This window comes from Arvicola amphibius, chromosome 14 (assembly GCF_903992535.2).
Source record: "Arvicola amphibius chromosome 14, mArvAmp1.2, whole genome shotgun sequence".
Lineage (NCBI taxonomy): Eukaryota > Metazoa > Chordata > Mammalia > Rodentia > Cricetidae > Arvicola > Arvicola amphibius.
The window spans coordinates 50,720,416-50,725,860 of record NC_052060.1 but is presented as its reverse complement, the minus strand read 5'-3'; positions in this window follow the sequence as shown (position 1 = coordinate 50,725,860).

Sequence of the window (5,445 nt, the reverse complement as noted above, 5' to 3'; positions counted from 1 at the left end):
TTTCCCACTTTTAACTTGATAAATTTCATAAACACTGCATGAACTTCGCATTTCTGCCACAGAGACATGCATTTTCTCCTTTTAAATGGGACAGTCAGAACCAAAGTGCAAAGAAAGAGTCCAAGACTTCTGACTAAAGATTTCAGATCTGCCCTCTTCCCTGACATCTATCAATTGCTTCAGTGGTTTGTCCCTTGCTGTGTGCCAAGTCTTCATGAGAAGAAACACACAGGTCCTCCAAGGGTCAAGCTGACCAGCAGACCAGACAGTGAACAAAGATGGGTTTGATCCTTGAGTCGGTGAAATAGGATAAACTTATTTTCTTGCAAGCAGATAAAAGCAGGGCAGAGTAGTCAAGGTCACGGAATGTTGAAATGTTGAAATGAGCCCTTGGAAATCACAGGTCCAGTTTTTTTCCACTTCATCAGGCATCGTCGACTCTGTGGACACAAAAGGCTCAATTATTCACTGGGAGTCACTTTAGAACAGAACACTGTGCTTAGGACTTATTTTTAATTACTTGGCCAAGTCACTTTTCCCAAGTCTTGTTTTTTGTTTTATCTACGGTAGGGTCAGCAAGGTGAAGGAGAAAGCAGTAAAAAGCTGGTCCTGGCATAAAATCTGACAGCAAAGTGGATTCCAGGGGGCAGATATAGGTTTCAGAAGTGGGTTAGTGGCATCTCTCAAGGTGTAGTGGCACTTCAATTGTACTTTAATAGACAGTGTGAAGATCTGAGAGTAAAACAGTCCCACTGGTCAGCCTTACAGACCAGGTTATGGTGACACACACCTTTAACACCAGTAGCCTCACTAGTTGCCATAGAAATCAGGTGGTACATGCCTTTAATCACAGTGGTGTACACCTTTAATCTCAGCCCTAGAAAGGATTATAAAATAAGAGGAAACCACTCTCAAAGCATGGTCTCATTCTAAGATTCCTAGAGACAGGATTGCCATTTCAGTCTGAGGTCGTGGTAAGAGCCAGCGCCTGACTGCTATGCTTTTTGGATCTTCAGGTTGAACCCCAGATTCTGACCCTGAACTTGTGTTAGTCATGCTTCATTAAGGTACCTTCAGAAAATGAGTGAGTGGCTGGGAATCTTGTAGGGAATAGAGGATAGGAGAGGAATCAAGAAGTGACCAGAGGGAGGATTTGGTCCAGAGCCAGGGAGATAGAAAGTAGAAAGACAAGAATGGTCACCAAGCCTAAAGTATCAAAGCAACCTGCTTGGGTTTAACCAGGTGAAGTTGGACAAGACTACTTACTGACTTCAGATATTCTTTGCAAAGTTGTATGTATTCTGTATAGCCAATACTAGCCTTACCCGCATCAGTAATTGTTAGCTGTTGACTAAAACAGGGAGAGACTGAATGTGGGATTCCCCTCTGTATGCTGTGAATATCATTGGTTAATAAGGGAACTGCTTTGGGCCTACAATAGAGCTATAGGGGAACAGAGCTCCATGGGGAAAACTAAACGGAATGCTGGGAGAAAGAAGGGCAGGGTCGAAAGGAAGCCATGGAGCCCTGCCAGGGACCAGACACCAGAACTTTAGCTGGTAAGCCACAGCCACGTGGCAATACACAGATTAATAGAAATGGGTTAAATTAAGATGTAAGAGTTAGCCAATAAGAAGCTAGAGCTAATGGGCCAAGCAGTGTTTTAATTAATACAGTTTCTGTGTGATTATTTTGGGGTTAGGCAGCCAGGAACCAACAAGCGGCCCCCTTGCAACAGCTGAACATGGTCCTCAGTTGTCCTCTTATCCAATGAGTGATTTCTATACATAATGGCAAGAAGCGCTTCTCACAAGCTATAAGTTTCAGTTTTGTACTTTTCACTTCATTTTGTGTTGCTTTGCTGCTGGGACTACTTTTTTCTTCAAAAGCACAAGAGCCTGGTATAAGGAAATAGGCTGGAAGAAAAGTCAAAATGAAGAGCTTTGTCCTGCACAGTGAGTCACCACCCCCGCTTCCCTTAGGAGTTGCCACATAAGGCAGTGGAAAAAAACCCACACTGCAAAGGAGCCTCAGAAAGCAAGGTGTGAGTGATGTGAGCTGCAGGTGAGCGAGTTTGGCAGTCACACCGAGAACCACATTCCATTCTCCAGCACACCCAGAGAAACAGAAGACCCAAGAGCTGTCTGTTGGGCAGCAGCGAAAGGGAAATCTTCCCTGACAGAAGGTGCTATTTCTAGGAAAGAGAGATGGGGGCGTGCATTTCAAGACATAATCCAGGCTCATTCAGCAAATATTTATTCAGATTTGACAGAGCGAGGTGCTGAGAAAGTAGTAAGCAAAAGTAGACACGTCCCTTATGTCAGACCACAGGAATCCAGCATCAGGACGTAACGTAAATGTGGACCCAGGATGGTTTACCAAAGGAGAATACAGGATAGCTGGTACTTTCATAGCAGGAAGGAGGGAGATTTGACTCATGGAGACACTCATGCAAGGTTTTTAGTCCATAGCTGCAATCTGAAGGAAAAGCTGGTGAACAGTCTGAAAGGGGGCTCTCAGGGAAAGGACATCAGGGAAGTGTCCCCTCTCTATCTCTAGTGTTGCAATGAGCTCTTAACCCTGCCCCTCATGCCTGGGCACTCAGAGTGTGGTTCTACCCTCTGGATGATTGCTCTGGAGATTCCCCCACCCCCTGACTCTCTATATCACCTACCATCTACTAGCCTTTCCCAGCTCAACTTGCACGGAGACTCTTTCCCTTCACCCCTTCTTGAGCCACAGAGAAATACTTCCCAACGCAATGCAGTTGCCTCTGAGGCTTAACTTCATAAGTTAGCATCTGTCCTGTTGGACTGTGAGCTTCCTGGGGACTGGAGTCAACCTTATTCTTTGCGCTCCCAACATTTCCCATAGTACGGGAATCTATGAACAATAAGGATTAGTGGGAGAAAGAAAAAAATAAGAGTTACGTGTCTTGACGGTGGGAGTAACCGTGAACGCTAGTACTTGAATGCTACTGTGTGCTAAGGGCTACTATAAGCATTTGAATACTCTCATCAACCAGCCTAAATGGTGGATGTTAACCTCTCTCTTACAGATGTTGTTTAAGCTTTTGATTCTAATCTGTCAATTGCAGATGTTAATAAAATCTATTTTTGAAAATGAGAATTATAGAAAGTGTTTTGGTTTGACCATTAAATGTCTCCCACTCGTTCACGTATTAAAGCCTTGGTCCCCCACTGGTGGTTCTAGCTGGGAAAATTTAGGATACAACGGGAAATGAGGTCTATCTGAAGGAAGCAGGTAATTAAGGTCACACCTATGAAGTTTATAAGGTCATCAATCCCTGCCTTTCTGCCTTCTGCCATCTGGGAAATAAAGACCTTCTTCAATGGCATACTTGACTACCATGGTGCTCTACCCAAGCTCATGGAGTCAAGCAAATGTGGACCAAACCCTCAGATATCTACAAGATAAAATAAATATTCCCTCCTACAAGTTGCTTATGGCAGTCACTGTATCACGAATCCAGCAAAGGAGATGTATGCATGGCGGGTCCTGCCTGAAGACTGAACGCTATCATAACGACATGCAAGAGCAAAGGCGGGAGCAAAAGCCCTGGGTCAAAGACTCCACTTTTTAGGGAAAGAAGAATGACAAGAAACCTACCCTGAAGACGGCCATTAGAGCACAACACAGGCTTGGTGTGACCTCCACTTTGAGAGCAGCGGCAGGTTTTTTCCTTGGCCTGACACCCTACACACCCTAGAGGCCCTGGGTCACAGCTGGGCAGGATGTGCAAGCAGCTGAAGGGTCTCAGATGAGCTCTCTGTGCAAACAACTTTCCCTCACCTTCAGAAGATTCACAGCAGCTGTCACTGTGTGCCCGTCAGCGGGTCCAGCCTTATGACACTGACACAAGATGTCATCTACGCAGCTCCATAGGCCGCGGGTTGGAACGCCTGTGAGAGAAGGACAGTCTGGAGATGTAAAACATGATATGGTGACAAACACCAGCAGCTGAAGCCCATCGCTCTTGTTTAACAGATGTTGTTATTCCTGATTTTAATGGGTCTTTAGATTTTCCTGAGCCTTAGCTTTGATGCAGTGTTAGTCGCTTTTCTGTTGCTGTAACAAAACACCACGACCAAGGCAACTTAGGAAGAAAGGGTTCAAAACCAGAAAAAATAAAAAGCTATAAAATGAAGAACGTGTCCCTTTGGTTTATGGTCCCAGAGGTACAAGAATCCGTTGTAATGGGATGGCATGGCAGTGCCTGCAGGAACAGGAAACCAAGAGATCTTATCCTCAACTGTAAACAAGAGTAGACAGAATTAGCTGGAAATGGCACGGGGCTTAAAACTCTCGAAGACTATCACCAGGGAAATTCTTTTTCACCAGCAAGACTATACCTCCTAAGCTTCCCCAAACAGTGCCACCACCTTGGAACCAAGTATTCAGATACCTGAACCTATGGAGGACATTTCTTATTCAGCCACCATAGGCACTCACAGGTAGGGATGATATAATCCACCATTCTATAATAGTATGCATTCCTCCCCCGCACTGGCTAATTATCAGAATTTGAAAAACAGGAATAAAAATGATGTCTGCATCCAAGGAATGACATTTAAAAGGGTTCAACTGCAAATTCCAGAGCACTGGGTTGTTAACAGAGATCATAAACAAGGCATAAAATATTTGTGAAGCCTGCTACTTCATTCTGTGATGTTGCAGGAGATACAAGTTGATTGAATCAAGCCCTTATTCCCAGGAGAGCCATGCTTAGAAAGAAATTCATTCTTCTCTCTGGCACTAGGAGCAAAGGCATTGGGGACAGGGGAAAGGCCTTGGCCTGCGCAGCATCCAAGCTCCTGGCACTTGGCCCTCCCTAGGGGGGTATCTGGTCTCCTAACCCCAGCCATCAGCTCAGAGCTTGCCCAGACTGCCTAGCCCAGGGCTCAAGGGACAGGCATATGGGATAATTTCCAAATCTTCAAAATAAGCAAGCAAGGGACTGTCACAACAGGCACAGTGTCCTGAGTGGAGATGGGAGGTGGTGTTGATGGGGGAAGTTGCCAGGGACTCGGGAAGGAAAATCACTGGGTGCTGAGGTAGCTTGATGGATTCCAATGTTCTGATTGCCATGCAGACAGGCCCATTGCTCTCAGCTCCTTCTTGCCTCATTTCCCTTTTCTCTCTGAAAAGATATGAAGTTAGTAAGGGGTGGAAGTCTTGTTCAAATATGATTCAGGAGGAAGCTTAGCCAAAGAACAGGAGAGTATTAATTACCGCCTTAGAGAAGAACTTGTAGCGACAGGTCCCAGATAGATCCACCCCAGATTTTTCAAAGAAGGCAACTCCTTCATCATGTATTGTCAAGAACTTCCAAGTGCAGGAAGAAGCCATCTGCTTCCACACTGATCCCCTGACTCAAGGTACTCAGCAGGCTCCCTGTGAGTAAACCGGAGGCTTCAGTACAAC